The 21,345-nt window shown below is 34.8% G+C and overlaps 1 pseudogene; it reads right to left on the bottom strand.

The window, feature by feature from the left end:
* The window catches only part of LOC149537031 (deoxyribodipyrimidine photo-lyase pseudogene), a 74,797-nt pseudogene extending 54,666 nt beyond the window's left edge, over nt 1-20,131 (bottom strand).
* Between the last annotated feature and the right edge of the window lie 1,214 nt (nt 20,132-21,345).

Below are 21,345 nucleotides of genomic sequence, written 5' to 3'. Positions count from 1 at the left end.
CATGTTTGTGTTTCCTCTGGGATTTAGATGATACTTGTGTCTTGGTAACCTTTGAGATAGTTTTGTTTTAGGTGTTTCCTTGACCTAAATGTTTTTTTTTACTTTTGTTTTGTTATCTTGTTTGGGACTTGAGTTTATCTCCTCAGTGCAGTGGGAGTGAAATTTATTAATTTTTAGTGGCCTTTCTAATATATCGATTAAATTACCTAATAATCCCTATTTTATTTCAATTACATTATTTAGAGAAGGAAAATCCTTGTTCCTATTTAGATCTTGGGCTACCACTTAAGCTTATTGGGGCTTCCTTCCTTCCTAATGTGTCATTCATAAAATTAGATGCAATTTCTTATCAACGTATTAATTTCTGTCCATTTCATATTGAAAACAAAATAGCTAAATCATGAATCAATGTTAAATTATTACATAAGATGTTAGTTAGTAGCTAACATTTTACTTATGCAAGTGACATGTCAAACTTAAATAAAAATGTTTACACTATAAATCCATATTCAAATATTATGTTGAATCAGTAAGAAGATTACATATAATCTTCTTCTATACTTCAATTTATTTCACAATTCTATAAATATTCTTAATTATTTTAGATAAATAATTGACATAGTCTAAATTACTAAATCCTTCATTTTACTTCTAGTTATAAGACTTAAACAATAATGAACTTACCAATGTTTATACAATGTTAACAATAAAAGAATGGTAACCCTATTCTATGTTGAATCATGACTAATATTTATTAAAGAATTATTTTTTATCTTGTAACACTTAAGATACATTTTATATAAATTTTGGTTTAGGAGACATGAAAGGTATATCACTCTATCCTTTGTGATAAGTTCAAAAGAACTATCCATCATATTTCTACACAATTTAACAATGAGAAATTCAAGTATTTATTAATATTCTATCATGTTAAAAACATTTCAGAACTTATCTCCCTATTATCACTACTAAGGTTGAATTCTCATATGAAACTTCAATTTTCAAATGTATTTGATTTCTAACATCTCATACTCTTTCTATAATACCCTCTAACATAAAAAAATAGACAAAATTTTTAGAAAGTGTAATCTAAATAATATCTTTAAATATTCATTAAACATTATTATCTAAAAGAATAACAAAAACTTCTCAATATTATAAATAAATATTTTTTTATCATTATAATATAGACAATTATACTATATTATACTTTTCAAAATTAATATCTTTTAAAATGAATATTCATACTTACATGAATGAAATATCCATAACAACAAAAGAAGCATTGTATATGATGGAATTTAGATGCCATTAATATAATTACAATTTGCTTATTCTTAAAAGAAAATATCATTTCACTTATTTACATCTATGCTTATAATAAATAATATATTTAAATCCTCTATTACTCTATTTCATTTGTCTATCTGGAAAGCTTGCGAACTTGTGAGGGGTTTCATCTATAATTCCAACTTTGCTAGTAATAACTCTATTCATGGTGAGCGTTCTATATGGTGGAATCTGCATCATAATGGTAAGCCTCTTGCCATGACTCAAGGTTGTTCTGCGAAATTTTGGAACAACCTTGGCATCCAAAGCTTTATTGACATTTTGGAGAATGATAACCTTGTTAGTTGGCAGGATATTAGAATCAAGTTCGATCTTCCTATCTCCCATAAACGTACGTATAATATGGTTGTCAATGCTTGCCGCACTCTTAATCTTCCTTGCAGGTGTGATGTGGACTCTCATAGATTTCTAAATTTCCGTTGGGATGATGGATCTCTCCTACGTAAAACTAAAGCTAAAGATATATATAAGGTTCTCAATAATGACAACTCTGTTATTTCTCACCTTAATACTACTTGGTATATGAACTTGAACTCTCTTGAATGGCAAAAAATTCTTGACAGATTTTGGAAATCGCATATTACCCCCAAAATCTTAAATTTTAAATGGCAGCTTCTTCTCGATAGACTTCCTATTAAAAATCATGTTGGTGATGCTGAACTTTGTACTATTTGTAGGGTTCCTAAAAATTTAAGGCATATATTTTTTACTTGTCAAGTTGCTAGGATTATATGTAAGTTTTTTGAAATTTCTATAGCTGATCATGTTCCTGTTTTAGGCACCATTCTTGGCAACTTATTTGGTCTTAAAAAGGATGCTAATTTTTTCTGGAATATTCTATCCTCTCACATTCTTTGGTTTATTTGGAAATGTAGAAATGAGGAAAAATTTCAAGATATTGGTAGATCCCTTACTTTGTTTCATTTGAAATTCATCTATTTTAAGATTGTCTTGCAGATTTGTTGCATTATGAAGCTCGAGATGGACAAGCTAAAAAGATTCCTCCATGATGGGCTCACTACTATGTTCATTTATGAGATGAGGCATGGGTTGGAATTGGCTAGCATTCTTGATAACCAGACTGCTTTTGGAAAAGCTCTTAAGGAGTTGCTCAAGGAAATACATGCGAACAGAGGCTCCTTTTTTGATAGACATGACTCCTTTGCTCAACTTCTCGAGCGGAAGAAAGTCGTGTGGATGGAAGGAGAGCTAGGATGGACAGCTTGGTTCGATGATCATGATGATGTTTTGGAATAGCTTATTTGTCTCCTCTTTTTGTAATCTTGTTACCATTGCTACTTAATGTGTTAGTTGGCTTATTTAGGCTGATTGTTGGACATTGATCTTGGTGGTTGAGGCTCGCCTCCCCCCCTCTTTTGATATTGTACCTCTTTTTGTTCTCTCGATTATTTAATTAAAAAAAAAACACATATTTTTTAATAAAATAACTACAAATCGTTTATCATTCCTCAAATTCAATTTTTCTAATTAGAATATACTATTTGACTTATCTACGAGCAGAATCAGTCAATACTTGATAGAGCTTAGAGGTAGTAGGATTTAGTTAGCGTATCTACTGCACACATCGTGAAAGAAAGGCAAGGCATACGGAGTATTTAGCGAGGAATCTTGTGAAGGTATGATGGACTTAATAGAGGTTGTCCCAGTATGATAAGACTATCGTATATTAGAGTAATGAGGTTGTCTCTGGTTCGAATACTGGTTCAGATACCTAAAATTTGAAAATTTGGACAGATCATTACGAACAATGTGTCTGTTGCATGCTATAGCGAACTTCTAAAAAGATCTGCAAGGCTTGGTACATGGATAATCTATATAAAATAGGTGGAAGAAATGCATTTAATATGTAGTGGAAACTAACACATTCCCTACTGGTGTAACGAAATAAAACACTACAAAAAATTAATCGAAGACCCAACTGGTAAAATGATTAATAGAAACTATCGATCATGTTACGAAGAACTTAAAATATACAAACATGTGGAGACTATATCGTCTTGCATAACCACCAGACGGTGGGGGACCACCATAAGGTCCATAAGCACCATATGATTGGGGAGCACCGTAAGGTTGACTCATATTCAGAGCACTTGCTCAACAACTTCAAGACGCAAAAATGAACAAGAATGGATGCTGAATATAGGCTTACATAACCTGTATTCCTTTCCCAAACAAAATTACCAAAAGGCTCACTTGACAGCAACAGAGCATCAAAATGTACACCAATTTGTTAGTGCCAGAGAATAAAAATATAGACGCAAATGAGGGAAAAGCTGATTTGTCACTACTAGAGCATCAGAATACAGAGCCGAAAGAGAAATGGCATGACGTAAGTGACTATCTAGTATGAATGACGTCAATGGCTATCTAGTATGAATGATGGTTATGTCAATGGCTATCCGGGAAGAATCAGGATTATGTGGGCTTTATCTAGAAGCAACTTATGTTGCCAATCCATAGCTAACATAGTTACCCTAGACTCGCACTCTAGATCAAAGTGCAGTTAAGTTCACCTCCGAACTAGGAAGGGGTCGATAGATATGAACACTGACTACGGGGCCAACAGAATCCGCCCACTTCTGTGCATGCGTATCCTATGCTCATAGCCAATAAGAGAGGTAGATTCCAATAAATGATGTGACTGTCTCGATTTGAAGATTTAACTAGTGCTGCCAAAGAATAAAGATAGCTTAATTTTCTGTTGTTACATTTATACCAAAGAGCAAACAATCTACAAATTTTTGAAGTATATAGGTGGCAGAGAGGGGCTGATCCTTGAGTAGAAAAAGGCTGAGAAATCAGCTGAAGGTCACCTCCCTATCATCTAACCAACACCAGTTTTATACTTTTAAAAACTAATATAATCTATAACAGCCATAACAACATCAGTTCTACTAGGATCAAGCAGATAAACAACAAAAGTATTCTAGTAGTAAAACAACATACTACTACTAACGGTCCAGAAATTAAACTTATACAAATAACAAAAAGCTCCATAGTGCATCAAGTTTAGATTAACCGATATCATTATAGCTAAAAGAAAAACAACCAACAGGGCTAACTGCCCTCCTTCAAGTAATTACTTCCTCAACATCCTTCGCCTTAGCTCCATCGCTGTCCATAGTTAACACCTCCTCCTTGACAAGTTTGTCTAGGAGGGTGTTCATTCAGTCCTTTGTCAGGAAGCCATTTATCGAGTGGGAAGTCTGTTGAGTTGTAGTTATGCACGATAATTAATGACATTAATCCTTTCAAACTCCTCTCTTGAAAAGTTGATCTGGGATCAACTCCAAGGTTCCAAGTGATCTTGTGCCCTATTGGGTTCTGCTCAATTGAAGATAAATGTGAGTGTTCATGAGGAGGCCTTTGTCGGTTTGTTAAACAATTTGGAAAAGATTTTAAATTGGCTAGTTGTTTCAAAATAACAACCGTACAAAAAAATATATATATTTTGTATTTTTCAAGTTTTATGATGAATGCAATCTAACTATGTAACTATATGAATTCCTAGCTTAACCAAGTATTTGTAAAAGCAAATAAGAAAGATAGGGTAATAAGAAGTTTAACCAAATAATATGAAAAATAAAATCCTAATGGACGTAAGCCATGAAAACAACGTGTTTGTGAGTTAAGCCTTTGAAAAGATCAGTGGTTAACCAATGAAAATAGGATCAACACTTCCTTAATTCCACTATTGCAATCATTGATGAGAATTCAATAACCATAAGATGTTTGACTTTTCATCAACTTCCAAGGCCATGGAAAATGTGCCCATGCAAGATGAAAAGCTATGTAGGAATAATATTGTGATCTCTTTTTCAACTAAGTATGTCAGCAAAATTTGTAGACCTGTAATAAACACCAAAATTAAAAGATCACACAACCAAAACAATAGAACAAAAATATTAGCTGAATTACATTCCATAAACATACATTCAGAAAATATAACATGCTTAGGCAAGAATCACTACACTCTAAATGCAAGCACCAACACCATATATTATTGCATCAAAATAATGGCAGCCTGGAATACATATTACATTCCTAAATTTATAAAAAATTCTCTTCTCAACATGAGAGATATCTTTATGCAAACATATGCTTCTAAACTAATAAAATAAATCTATTTATTTACAAACTAACTATCTAACTAGTGTTAAGTAGGATTTCATCCATATTTACATCATTTAACAAATGCATGAGCCTTTACATGTCTTAAAACAAAAAAAGTGTGAAAAAATAAGAAGAAGAAATCTTTTAGATGATGTAAGAGTCTAGAAGTGCCAAAAATAGAAGTTTCATCTTCACTAGGTGTCTATACGAGTTAAACTATCATCAGAATACATTTCCAATGCATGGAAAGCTCTAAATTTAGAAGTAGCAATTAACTATTGGTCCAACTCTTAATTATTCAAAACTTCTGGCAAACCTCTGAAAGAGTGCACTTGTGCACCTAGGACACCTACACACCTTAGAAGTAGGTGCAAAAAATGTAAAATTTCACCAAGTGTCAAAACTAAAATTCTGGCTTCTAGGTTTTGTCCCTCTTTATACTAGAGCTAGGTTTGGGCATTTGCCCTTCAATTTCTCGATGATCTTAGTGACTTGAGCTGCATCTGGAAAATCTAAGGCTTCATAATTATCCTTCACCTTTTTCCTATAGTTTCCCACCTCAATGCGAGTCTTTATAATATCTTTGAGTTTTACATCCAACTCTAAAAATGCTTTTTCTATCTTGAATGCTTGTCTGATTTCATTATCATTAGAAGCTTCCTCAAAGGTCATCTAGAACTACTTAACTTCTACCTCTACAGCTATTAACTGATCCCTGAAAAAATCTTCAAAAATGTCTAAATATGCATCACTATAATGCTTCTCTTCCTTCAAAATTCTTTTTTGGGTTTGATCCTTGAGATTGTGAATCTCCACATGTAATGTTTCAATTACTTTTTGCCATCTGCAAGCATCTCTATCCAATCATCAATCTTAGTTAACTCTTCCATTCTATACACACCCATTAACATTCGATACCTTTGGCCTTTGATTTCCTGTAGTGCCTACAAGTCCTTGCCCTAGGTATGTACTTTGTCCATCAAACCAAAATCTTGATTCAAAATGGCCACTAGCCTATCTACATTATCCTACATATTATGTAGTAACTTGAGATTTCGCTATATAATTTGTACACCTTTCTCCTCAAAAATCTCTCACCATTACTGACAAGCTTTCAAAAATAGATCTAACTAGACTGTCCCCTTATCTCTTCTCTCCAATGGTATGTTCAAAATTTCTTTGGGATCTATAGGATCTAAGGGATGAACAACTTTGCTTAGATATTCTTTTAGGATCTCATTCTATCTCTAAAGTGTTATCAATTATGCCACATGTTGTTCTAATTGCCTAAATACTTCTTTAATTCCTATTATTACCATCAATTTAGTTGTATCCAACATAGGTTTCCCAAGCATGAACTCCTTGATTTAACAGTCTCTTGGAGTTAGTTCTTCAATATATGCATGCACAGGAGTGATAGCTACATGAGAAAATAAGTCCTAGTTCTGATCACTCAAGATAAAGGCTAGTGTCCATGGATCCTTTGGAGGTGACTTGGGTTTCATTAGAACTTTAATCAATTCTATCCTATACTCCTCCCAAATAGAGAATCACTCGCCCTTGTTTCTTGTGACTTCTTTCCTCAACCATCTTGGTACATGCTCTACCAGGGATTTACCTTTCAAAGAGGAAGGAGTTTTCTCATCTATGCTCTTCCCTTTATCCCTCTGCTCTAATGTCTTCTCCTTCTATGAAGGATCCACATTTAGAGCCTCTGTATCTATGAAATCCATAGTTCTCACCTTTATGTCTTGGGAACTTTTTTCAGGTTACTCACTTATTATCCCTTCCTCTAACACTTCATTGGCAGATGGTTTTTGTAGCTCTTCTTCTTTCTCTAGTTGAACTTGTTCTTCTTTAGTGTTTGGAGGAAGAGGGGTAGAAAATCCCTTATCTACACAAAATGTAACAAGAATGGGAGATGTTGGAGCTACTTCAGGTCCTTGTGGCTTGGGTGGCAATTGACTCCAATCCTCTAGTTGAGGTTGATTAGTTGGAGTATTTTTTATCTTGTCTTCGACCAACTTAGTGTTGACAGACATGTAATCAAAATTTTGCTTCTAAAAGACATTAGTGTCCTCACCCTCTTGCTCATTGATCCATTGTTGTAGCTCATTTTCTGATGTAGTAAACTAAATAGGTTGCTTAGGAATGGATGGAGGTGTAACTAGGGAGCTTCTTCTCCATTGTAACTTTGTAGCTCTTGAAAGATGAGTCCTTTGGTTCAAAGGAAGGTTATCCTCGTCATCCTCATAATCCTTTTCTTTTTCTCCCTTGGGGATAACTTCCAAGAGTAATGGGAAAGGAATCACTCTCCTAACCACCTTTTACCTCCTCTTGATCAGAGTCTTAATCTTTCTTCTCTTAATAGCATATGGGGAGGCTTGTACCTCTTGTTGAGGTGGAGACACCTCTTGTACTTCCATCTTAGCTCCTCCTTTCTCTTCCTCCATTGTTGGCACTTGAGGATTGTCCTAGGTCTATGTAGCTTCAATATTTTTTGACCCTTGCAAATTTTCTTCCCTGGGTTGTGAAGGTGCTTGAGTTTCTCTCTCTTCTAGCTTGGCTTATTGAGGAGCAATCCTCTTCCTCTTTCCTTTACCTTTTTGAGCCCTATAATATCCAACTTGTCTATCAAGTTGGTACATTGATTTTAGTTTGACAGGGGATTGAGTTGTAAATGTAGACATTATAACCTTTAGCTAGGTGGGCTTGAGCATGGAAGACCAATGCTTGAGGAATAAGATCCAACTTGGAAGTGTAGACACCTAAATTTGATTACACTATTTTAGTAATCCTATTTAGTTATCTAAAAAGGCATTATTAATTAAATTTCTATTTAATTAATCTTTTGTCATCCCCTAGTTGATTAATTTAATTAATCATCTATAGTCCTAATTGATAAATCAAATAATCTATTATTTATCAATTAAATCCTATTCTTCTATCTAATTCCAAAAATCCCCATTTATTAAATAAATCTATTTGATAAATGAAATCCTCAAATTCAAAAACCCCTAACCTATCTCTAATCCTCCATTTAGCCTAATCCACCCCATCCACCCATACTAACCAAGCTTAGCCACTAACTCACCCACCCTCATTAATGCCATCCACTTGCACATCTCTAACATCTCTAATCTAATCCTAAACCCAAGCCTAATCCACTCCCTAATGTTGTCACATTCCTTAAACAAGTTTAAGACTTTCCTAATCCAAACCAAAGTCTCCCCTCAAAAAACCCAACCACTAAGTCATGAGTGCTCTTACAAAACATAAAGACTCTTACAAGCCCACTCATGACTCTTACACCCATCTTCCACACTCTTCCCTCTTCCACACTCATTCCTCTTACATCCCTCTTACATACTCAACCCCACTCATCATGCCTTTAACCAACCCTTTACTCTACCCTCTCACACTCATCCTCCTTGTGACAAGTGTCACCTTCCCATTGGTGCTAAACAAGCACAATCCATGTGCTCTCCTTTGAGTGCATCCTAGTCCTCCTTAAGCCTTCATCCATCCTTGCATCTAAGCCCTCCATCCCTCTACCCCTTAGCCTATAAATTGAATCCCATCCCAAGCCATTTCATCAAAAATCTTTGAGCTAAAGTTACCATGCTATTTTGAGAACCAAAGCCATCAACCATACCCTTATAATGCCAAATTGAGAGCTCACAAAGCTACCAATTTGCCATTACCCATCTCCATTGAAGCAACTTTTGAGCATCTTGAGCATACATCCACAGCAAAAGGACACATCTATAGAATCAAGAAAGCATGGAGTGCTTTTTCTTGTGAGGTTTGCACTTCTTGTTTTCTTCCTTTGTCTAAGCATATATGTGAATTTAGTTTTTGGTTTGTGAATGTTTACTTTATTTGTTAATGTTCTTTGCATACTAATTCTTGTTCTACAGGAAGGTCTTTTGATCCAATCCTTTTTCAATTAGATAATGTGCTTGGCCCTATGATTTATATCTGAGTTTTCTTCCTTATCAACCTCAGCATTCATGATAGGTCAATCACCAATCTTGTACCTATTAAATAATGGATTGAGAACATCCTTCGTATTTTGTTGCATAATATTCAAAGGGATCTTTAGTTTCAAGGAAATACTTGCCAAATAGAGATTCATCCTAAAATAATCCCTTATTTAAATATCATTATCATCTACTATCCTCATCTAGTGATCCTTGATTGCATCTTCATGCTAAAATGTCTTACCAACCACATATTGTACCCTTCTAATGTTATCAAAATAAGGGCGAGGAGATTATATTCCTCTAAGGGATATTGATCCCATTTAGGCTCAAAAGATAGAATATCTTATCTCCGGACCACACTAAATGGTCCTATCATAATAGGCCATACCCATGTTATTTTATGCTATTTCGTAACTATGTCATAAATAGACAAGAATTTTTGAGCGATCTCAAGTAGAATGAGTCAGTTACTTGGATACCTAGGGAGCTTCTTGGGATTGATCATTGAATCCACTATCCTTAAAATGTGAATGTTCAGAATTGGATGTAGTAGGCTCCAAACTTTGATATCTTAGCCCTTACTTCCTTTGACATCCTCTTCTCATAATCCTACTCAATGAACTAGATTATTGCAAATATAAATGCATCATTCACTATTCTGTGTTCCTTTCTATGCTCTAAAAGCTTCTTTTTCACCAAATAAGGAAATACAATATAGGGCCATGCATTTGCATCTTGCATGCTACCCTTTTTATAAAACCCTAGGTATTATATCTCCCTTGTAGCTAATAAGTATACCAAATATGATGGCATATAGAACTTTCGGTTATTCTTAACTATTGCTAGCTGCTCACCTAGGTTCTCACTAAGAATCGAAGGCCAATCAATTGGTATCTTTGTTGTCTTGATAGTCTCAATAAAGGGCACCATCCAAAAATTTAGGTGCTCTAATGCTAGCAACCCCATGAATCCACTCAAGAGTATGATATAATGTCCAATATCTTCTTTCATGTATCCTCTTGTCATGTCGACCTTTCCTGATCCATGCCTTACAGGAGTCTTCTCAATAAGGTACAAGGACTAGATGATTTTGGAAGCTTCCTCTACATGTTCCCTGTACCATCTTTTCACTTGGTGATAGGTCAATCTCATCAATTGATATGCCCTCAAAAGATGGAACACCTTCTCTATGTTCTTGGGTCAAAGATCTAGGAGAATCTCTCCAGTTGTGCTCCTTACAACCCTTTCTTCAGAGACATAGTTCTCTACTAATGTCATGATGAACTTAGGAGATTGCACTGATACTAGATGTGATGTTGCGTTAGCAAGTCCTAATCAGATCAAAGAGGATATCATTGGGGATCTTTTGATGGGTTTATTGTACAATTTTAGGAATGTGCTCAAGTCTATGTGACCAAGTTTAGTGTCCTAAATCTCTGAATAATCATCTTGAAAATGTGATTTGGCCAAAATACCTTGAAACTTAAACACCATAGGTTTGGGAACCATCTTTGTAGAAAGGAAGGATGATTAAGAAGCCATTGAATCTACACAAAAATAATGTCTATTAGTGTAGAGTCGTAGAAAAAATGATTAACCTAATACAAATATAAACAATACCTAGAAAACCTAATTGCTCAAAAACATCTAAAAGTCTAATTTGTAACCCTGATGCCAAAAGGAGGGTAGACCTAGCAAACCTCTAAGATGTACTAGGTATGCCTTAACCTAAACATAAGAGTGCATATTTGACACACCTTTGAGGTGAGCCAAATGCACACCTTGCTCAAGGTTGAGTTATAAAGGGTGGGCATTTGGCACACCTTTGAGGGTGTGCCAAGTGCGCACCATTTTCCTTTGTGAGGTTTTCTCCTTACTAAAGGTATGCAACAATGCACCTAAGTAGGTGCACTACTTTCAAAGTAATTTTCTTATAGTTTTTAAAGATTTTAACATTGTAAAAGGTGTGAAACTACACACTAAAATAGGTGCACAACTGACTTTAAGTATTTTAATGTTTCTTATGTGTGCAGGTAGGAGCAAATTGGTAGAGATGTGGAGCTTTTCACATGATGAGGTGTGGTGGTGTGCAAAGATGAGCTAGAAGAGGAAAAGATAAAGTGAAGGTGGAAGAGGGGTCTTAGTATTTTATAGAACTAGGGATCTAGGGCACCCCTTGGTGCTACATAGTTGTGCTATTGTGCATCACCAAGGGTGAAGCCTTCTCAATGTACTTGGTGTACTATTGCACCTAGGGAGGTGTGCTGGTGCACCATTTTTCTTCATAGAAAAGGACTTGGCCTCTCAAATGATTTTTGGAATTTGATTTTTGAATGGGGATTTAGTTTGGGTCAAGAAACACTAGATAAAACTCTAAAAAGGACCTAGACCTAGGACTATGGATTTGGAAAGATAAAAAAATTAAGTAGGGCATCCCCATTTCTAGGAAAAATGGCACATGCATTGTGAAAACCACAACAAAATTTCACCATCCTTGCATATGTCCTTCAAATCCTTGGTCACCTATAGAAAGTAAAGGGTGGTTGCCACTAAATGCATCACTTTAATAGAGAACTTAGCCATGGTTTCAAATCTTTGGCAAATATCAGTATGATTATTTGTCAAATGCTTCATTGACTATTCAAGCCTATCAAGTTGAGCCTTACAATGACTCTGGCCACGGCTATGTTTTCCTTCTTTTTCCCCCACTTTGGGAGTTTCCTTCATGGGGGAGGTAATGTCCTCACTACCACTTCTAGTCAGGGAAGGGTTAGCCTCTAGGGTATCATAAATATGGGAGGGGCAAGAAGGATTGGAGCTAGACTTCTTGCCAATATCCTAATGGGATTTCTTCCTCCTAGGGGGTCTGCTGTCACTTTTAGTAGACTCTAAGATAAAGACCTATTTTAGAGGGGACTTAAGCTTCTCTGATTGGAAGCATTTGATAGTTCTACAAGCACTCTATTTTGTCTTGCTAGTATCTATGTCAGAGTCAATGAGACTAATCATGACCTCAAGATTAGTGGTTTTCTTAATTTTTTTATGGCTAGCGCTAGAACCAGGGTCAAGAGAGACTAGGGGTTAGTAGTAGCTAGAAGGTTATCTAGGAGTGATAGGTTTGGGCAAGGTGATGGGTATAGAACTTACTCATGAAACCCTAGTGGATGAGGTAAAAGGTTTTCCCTCCTTTATCCTTGCCCTAAAGATACTATCATCTATATAATTCAATGAAAGGAATAGATAACATATTTAATCTAGATTTCTAAAATGGTTGAGTATGGAGAAATGGTAAAGACAAAGTAGTTGAAACTGATCCTCTAGGGTAATATATCTCATAATTTCATAGTAGATGACATCCTATGGCTTACAAAGGTGTTCCCTGGAAAGCCCACTACGCATATGAACTGGTTCTCATTAAACTTGAACAATTTTTGTGTTTCATCATTCACACGAGCTTGTTTACACTAGTTTGTGCCACCCATGGGAAACCCACCATCCTTAGAAATAAGATCCTCAATGATTTCAAAACTCATCCCTATTGATGGAAACCCTTCTATCATTCCATGAATTGAAGTACTACATAGAGATGTTTTCCTCATGTTTTATCATCCCTTCCACAAAATCTAATAAGTCGCCCTTCCATAGATAAATAGTCATTGCTTCACTCTTGAAAATGTACTCCTCTCCCATAGGTTCAATACAATCACTAGTGCTCATATCACCAACCAACTCAACCACCAACTCTTCATATTTTTCTACTAACTCCTCTAAATTTTCTGACATCATCATGTTGCAAGTAAGGCAGTCTTCAAAAGTTGAATAAAATTTACTCAAGATACAAATGTAAGGATGGTAGAAAGCCATCATAAGTCCACAAGTTTTCCCAAAACCCAAAAAACCTCTTTCCATGGGACATGTTAATTGTCCCTTTCTTTCTATAATCACTCAATACTAGCTATAATTGTAGCAAGGTATGAGTGAGGTGTGATTATTATCTTTTCAAGTTATTTTTTTGAGTCTAATAAAATCCATTACCTTCATCCTTTTGCAGAAATAAATAATTTTTTGGAAAGGAAATCATAAAAGCATATGCACATATACTATTTCAAAATGTAAACTTTGTGAGGCCATTTTCTTTCCTACCAACATAGAAACTTGAATTCGTGCCACCTAATGTGATCATTCATATGGCTATGTTAGAAGTGCATTCACATTCCATCAATAATTTAGTTGATGATTGAATTAGGTTGATCTCCTTGCATTTAGTTAGCCTCATGATATTATGTCCTAATATAGCCAACTCATCCATTATGACATTACCTTCATAGTATATATGATCCACCTAGATTGCCTAGTATTCCTCCATCAACTTATAAATTTCCTCAATTATCACCTTGATTGCCCAACTACTCTATTTGTCCCCTTTTGCAACTTTGATAATTAACATCGAACCTCGTCAACCACCAACCTATTAATTCCATGTTTCCTTACGAGTCTTGACCCCATAGAATAGCTAAGGCTTTAGCTTCATTATTTGAGCCACCTCCATAGTTTCTAGAATACACCATAACCATTTCCCCTATAGAATTGTGTAAATCACCCCCAGTAGTAGAACTTCCCATCATGGTTGAGCCATCAAAATTAAGATTAAACCATGTCTCAGGGGTCATGGTCCACACTATATTCTTCCTAGACAAAGATTCAGAGTTATCAAATTGTACCATAATTTGGCCCACTCCCTAGGCTAAAGCCCACTACATATCAAGTCTACCATGGAGGTCCGGTGGGGTTTCCATAGCCAAATTACACTACATTCCTTTAGGAATCTATTAACCTGTTGGACCAACCCCAAAATGGTAGTAGTTTTATCTCTGAATATTATGTTATTATATTCCTTCCAGATTTCCCATGAAACATAAGGAGAAGTTATTAACAATAAGTGATTTAGATAAGGATGGGAATATGGGCCATTCCACTAAACAAATTGTTGAAAAATTCCATTAGCATAGTGTTGGTTTCCCTATAACACAAGTACCCCCCTCTACACCTATGAGGAAAAATGATAGTGAATAAGAAGGTGTGGTATAGACTTTGTGTCCTAAAAATAAAGGATACAGTAGTTTGCAAGCTAATATCCTCTCATTTGGAGATTATCCATAGTAACGATAGACCCATGTAAAGTCATCCACCAGAATATTTTTTATCTTTGGAAAAATCCATAAGTGCAAAACCTTTCTGGAATCTTCCTGGGCCACCCCACCCCAAAGGCAACAAAGATTAGCTGACTTCACCATGAATTCCCTTGAGGAAGTAAGCTTACAAACCAAGGAGTCCTCAATTGGGATGAGGAGGATACTATAATTATTTATTAGGATTTGAGGTTTTTTATCAAGACTCACCCCCATAGTAACCTGGTGCTAGATCCCAGTCCATCGACATTCCAGGGTGATATAGTTTTGGGTCATGGATCTATTAGCTCTGGTGTATATCTAATGTAAAGGAGGGAATCTAGTGTGCTTGAGTGGGTAATCTTGGAGCCATTGATCTTCCAAAAAATTAATGGTTTCATCATTGCCAACAATCCAATGACACCCCATCTTCGTAATTTTTTTTGGGTGTACATCATATTATTCCAAATTTTAAAGCCCTAGGGGAGAGCCTAGGTCCATAGGGCATGATGAAACAACTCTCCTCCAACATACTTGGCCCTTGCACTATTTCACCAATTACCCACCAAATTCATCAAACTCCAAGAAACTTTAATTAGAAAGCCTTATTCATATGTCGAATCCTTCTAATATTTAAACCTCTAAGGTCCTTAGGATGATAGACTTTTTCCTAGCTAACCAAACTCCTACTAGTTTTTTCTTCAATGTTAGACCATAAGAAGTTCCCCATGTATTTTTTCAAGGATATCTTTGAATCTACCAAGGAGATTAAAAATGTAAAGGAAGTAAATTGGGATGTCCTATAGAGAAGTAGAGAGAAGTTGGATTTTCCTAGCACTACTTAGAATCTTTCCTTTCTAGCTTGCCAATATTCTCTAGAAGTGTTCAACAAGTCCATTCCAAAAGTTATTTGAGACTTCTTTAACTATGACAGGGAGACGAAGGTAACTGTCTAGGAGAAACACCTCCTGGTATTCCAAAATTTGAGTAATAGGTTACCTGTCAGGCTGGCAATAGTGTTGAAGAAATACACTTTTCTTTTCTAATTATTTATACATTGTTCAGAGACCTCCACATACTCACTTAGGACAACTTTCCACTCCCTAGCTTCATGGATAGAGGAGATTCCAAACAAGAAGGTGTTATCCACAAATTGTTGAATAGCTTCTACAAGACACAAGGATGTGGGTCTAACACCTCTTAAACTACCAAATTTGTTCATGGAAACCAAATTTCTATCTAGGACCTTTGCCAAAATAATGAAAATATAGTGGGATAGGGGGGTCACCTTGCCACAACTCTAACAAGAACTAGAAACATGACAATATTAACAACTTTTTTGATAATTTTGATAACATTTTCACTAAAACCAATTTTAGAGAGAATAGAAATTAAAAATTCCCTCCTAACCTTATCATAAGATTTGGAAATATCCAATTTAAGAGCCATATGTGGGTTCTTGCTCCTATCCATAGAGTGGATAACCTTGTGTGTAGTTATGATCGCATCTAGAATCTACCTCCCAGGGATGAAACCATTGTAGGGACCAATAAAATTTTCAAGGAGGGGCTTTATTCAATTTACCATAATCTTGGCAAGGATTTTATAAATTGTGTTACAAAGGTTAATAGATCAAAAGTCTTCTAGATGACTAGGGTTATTAGTCTTTGGGACAAGAACAATGAAGGTTTGGATGATTTCCTTCAATAAATTTCCCATTCTAATGAAGTCTTTAGTGGCATGGATCAAATCATAATTGACAATATCTTAGAATTCCTAAAAAAAATGTTGAGGGAAAACCATTAGGACCAGGGGCTTTGTATTGATTCATGATAAACACTACCTTTCTAAATTTCTCCTCCTTGACCTTAGCAGTCAAGTCTTCATTCATTTGGTTATTCACAACTAGATAAAAATATCCCAAAATATCATTTCGCTTGTTACTATTAACCTACATAATAGGGGGGCTATAGACCTCATTGAAATAGAGATTGACTTTACCTTCTGTCTCCATATCATTAATCTCCTGACTTTTATCATCCACAAACATTTTTATGGTGGTTTCTTTTCTTTTTTATGTTGACCTATGGGAAAATGCCATATTTCAGTCACCCTCCTCCAACTACTAAACTCTCAATCTTTGCTTCTAGAAAACATCCTCTTGATTCAAGACAATCTTCCATAAGTTTTGACACTCTGTCTCCTCCTGTTGTTGTTGAACATTAGTACTACCCTAAATAAGTTGGTTTTGGAGGAATTCCAACTTCTTCTTAGTTTATTTGTTCTCTTTGGAAATGTTCCAAAATGAGGCTTTGCTACCTATCCACACTTCTTTTTGGATTCATTCAAGTTTTCTGGTGATAAGAAACACGGTTGTTCCCTCAACTAGATCCTTCCACCACTACACAATACAATCTCTAAACTCAATGTGTGAGTACTTCATGATTTCATAACTAAAAGGCCTTTGTTTAGGAGGTTGATTCTTCAACCAAGAATATAGCAACATAAGTGATCCAAAATGGTTCTTGACTCTTCTTTAATGAAGAATGTTGAAGAATGTCCCAACCAAAAGAATTAAGGGCCCTATCAAGTCTACCCTAAATCAAAATTTTAACCAATCTATTGTTATACCTAGTGAATGCAAGACCCTGAAGATCAATATCAATCAAGTCATTCCATCCAAGAAATTCCTCTAGGGAAAAAGTAAAAACTTGTGTCACCCTTTTCGAAACCAATCTCTAACCTACTCAAGTGTCGAAAGACATTGTTAAAAACAACATCCAAAAGAGACCTAGATGGCTCTATCCATCAGAGATACTCCCCCATATAGGAAGCATCAAAATTTAGTCTAGAAAAACAATAGTGCTCTATTACACTAGATAGGTACACTCATCCATCATCTACTCTGATGTGGGAAATGGGCATAACCTCTATCATACCTGGCAAATACTGAAAATTCTCTTTGGCAAGAGGCTTAGTGAAAATATTTGTAATTTTCTCTTTGGCACTTATATAATCCAATCTAATTTACTTTTCTACAAGTTTTTTCTCAACATTTGATACTTGAAAGAAATTTTCTTAGTCTTAGAATGTAACATTAGATTCTTTGACATATTTAATGTACTTTTGTTGACACAATGTATGACAATAGGTTCACTGAATTCTATCCTTATTTCATTCAGCATCTACTTCGTCCAAACAACTTGATTACAATTGTTTATTGCTGCAACATATTTTGCTTCTACTATACTTTGTGAGGTACAATCATACTTCTTTCTTAGCCAAGAGACCAATCTTCCTCCAAGAAAGAAGGCTCCACCTTTGATTTTCTTTCTATCATCCATACTGCCTACCAAATAAGCATTAGTATAAGCATATAAAGTGAAATCATTAGATCTATCATACCACAATTTAAAATTTGGTGTTCCTTTCAGTTATCTAGATATCCTTTTGATTGCTACATAATGGGCTTTTTTGGGGTTAGCTTGAAATTTTACAACAATTCCAACTACATTTTCTATATCTGGCCTTGTGTAAGTCAGATGTTGAAATCCTATGATCACAGATCTTTACTTCTTCTCAATAGTAGTTGTCTTGACCTTTTTAGATAACTTGTGTCTATTTATCATAGGTGTTCCAATGGGTTTACATGTTTCCAAACCAAACCATTTTAGGAGATCTTAAAAATACTTAGTTTGAGAAATAAAGATTCCTTCTTTGTTCTGCACAATTTGTAATCTTAGAAAATATTTCATTTCTCCTATCATGCTCATTTCAATTTCCTTCTTCATTTTTTCTTCAAACTTGTCACTTCCATCATCATTTCTTCCTAATATGATATCATCATAAAATATTACCAAAATCATCAATCCATCATCAATTTCTTTCCAATATAGATTACTATCTTCCATACCTATGCTATATCTAAGCTTTGTCAAATGCTTGTCCAACCTTCCATACTAAGTTCCAAGTGCTTGCTTCAAGCCATACAATGCTTTCTTCATTTTCCATACTATGTCCTTGTCATCTATTAAAGGACAACCTTTAGGCTATTATATGTATACCTCTTCTTCAAGTTCTTCATTTAGAAATTTTGACTTGACATCCATCTAATACACTTTGAATTTCTTATATGCTGCATATGCTAAGAATAAGCTTACTACTTCTATTCTTGTCACAAGAGCATAGGTTTTTTCATAGTCTATTCCTTCATGTTGTGAGTAACCTTTACATACTAATCTTGCTTTGTTCCTTAGCAGTTCACCTTGTTCATTCATCTTGCTTCTAAATACCCATGTTGTTCCTATCAAATTCTTGTTTGATGGTCTAGGGACCAATTCTCATGTCTCATTGTTCACTGTCTAATTGAATTCTTATTTCATAGCTTGCTTCCAATAGTAATCTTTACATGCTTCATCCACATTTTTTCTTTCAACTTGAGATATCAAATATAGTTCTCAATTAATTTTTTTTCTTATCATCACATGTTTATCTCTACTTCTGATGATCTACTTGGGTGAATGATTGTTTGTGATATTCTTAACTAAAGTAGGAGTTGTTATCTCAACTCTTAGATCTATTGAAGGTTTTAAGGTTTATTCTTGACTTAGCTCTCCTTCATTCTACAAGTTATTATTTTATATTAAGGTAAAAATAGGTTTTGAGGGGACTTGAAACCCCTTTACACCATAGACCCAAAAGATATTCAAAGAAAGCCCAAGCATCCCAGAGGGATGCAAACTAGAAGCATGCTACAACAGAAAAATATTATATGTCTAGTAGCACCAACAAAAAAACTAGAAAGAAACCAACATGAACTCTTAACCAGTAAGGGGACTAAGAATTCCATTTCACTTCCTTTAAGTGGGAGTATAAATTCATATCAAATTGAGAAAGGTTCTTTTTAGATCCTTTCTTAGTCATAGGTGTCCAACCCTCCTCAAACATCATAGCCTTAGACTACCAATTTTGAGAATCCAAAATAGAGGAAAACTTGTCCAAATCTTTACAAGGACCATCTATCATCACTTATTCCATCAAACTAGAACTAATACTACCAGTTTGATTACAAATTCTAGTAGCATCAATAGAGAGAAACTCATCCTTTTGATGAGTACTATCTATCATCACTTCTTCCATCAGATTGGAACTAATACTAGTAGTCTGATTACCAATTCCAATAGAAGCAAGAGTATAACTAGAAGAAGAAATATCACCAAAGCTAGCAGATATACAATGACCAAATCTAATAGTTGTAGCACAATGCAACTTCCCTTGTCCAAAATTAGCAGTCTCAACACCAAAACCACTAGAATTATCTCGACCAAAGTCTACACTAAGAACACTATATGTAACACCTTCACCAAAAATAGTCTCAACCTCCTTTTGAAAGATTCTAAGAGTACCATCAGACAAAGGACCAACCCCATAAGAAACTTGAGCATCCATCTTGGAATCAAAATCATTTACCATCTCAAAAGGAATAACTTCCATTCTATAAATCATTGTTACTCTCAAAGAATACTTCATCATTCCTTGTTTTAGTAACAACATTCTTATCATTTGACTTGTAGTAAACTATTATTTCTTGTATCCTAAATTTCTCAGCAATTCTTACATTTGCACTTTCAATAATAGTCATCAAAGTTTTTCTTCAATTACTTCTTCACCACTAACCAAGTTAGGCTCATTATCATAGTAATTCAAGAATCTTCCATACTTTCTTTAAATTCTTCAACTTTATTAGAAATTAATCTCTTTCTAGCCAAATTCTTTACATATCCAATAAATAAAAAAATTAATACCTTATAGTTCTTTTTTCATAAGTAGATCAATACCTTCCTTTATCTTTAGGTCTTCTTCAAATCTGGACTTATCCTTTCTTGTGACTATTTTTTTTGTATATAATAGAAGGACTTTGGATCAGGACACTCATTAATCTATTATTTACATAGATCTGATAACTCAGCAAGAATTTCCATCATCTTGATGTCAAAATTTCCTCTATTTGACTTAGGAATATCCTTTTTTAATATGTTTTCCATGGATCTCCCAAAGTTGTTAAACTTTATCTTCAAGGAATTGATGCTTCGAAAATAATTGTTAGAAATAATAGTCCACCAAGATAACTAAGAGGATAGGGGGTGAATCAGTTATCCAATAATTAAATCATTTATCCACCTGAAATAAACTTAACCATTCAACCAAAGTAAACATCAACCATAACAAGATGCACATATACGATTAGACCAGATATGTTAACTAGGGAAACCCTTGATTAGAAGGAAAACCTTGGTGGGAATGATTCCCACAAGATGATGTACTAATATTAATATTCCTTGATAGAGAATAGACCCTATTAGGAGTCTATTACAAAATTTATTAGATATGAGTCCCTGTTAGTATACTTTGAATCTTTGTTAGAAGATTCCAACCCTATTAGGAGTTATACCAACCCTGTTAGGAGTGGTAGAAGACAGAAGGACCCATTTCCCAAACAACTTCTAGGGTAAGACAACTGGAGTCATTGTCCAAGTGATCTCTCAACTATTCCTTGTATAATAATTGTTTTTACTATTCTTTAACTTCTTTCTCTTTCCTGTCAATCAGATCAATCACTATCAGACCTTGTGGACCAGGTCATGAACCTCAAATCCATGTATCAAACTTTGTATTACATAATAAAACCTTAGCAATGAAGTATTCTT

The sequence above is a fragment of the Cupressus sempervirens genome, chromosome 10 (assembly GCF_028749045.1).
Source record: "Cupressus sempervirens isolate cs-2001-9-10 chromosome 10, ASM2874904v1, whole genome shotgun sequence".
NCBI lineage: Eukaryota > Viridiplantae > Streptophyta > Pinopsida > Cupressales > Cupressaceae > Cupressus > Cupressus sempervirens.
Note: the sequence above shows the minus strand (reverse complement) of the source record. Positions and strands in the feature narration are given on the sequence as shown.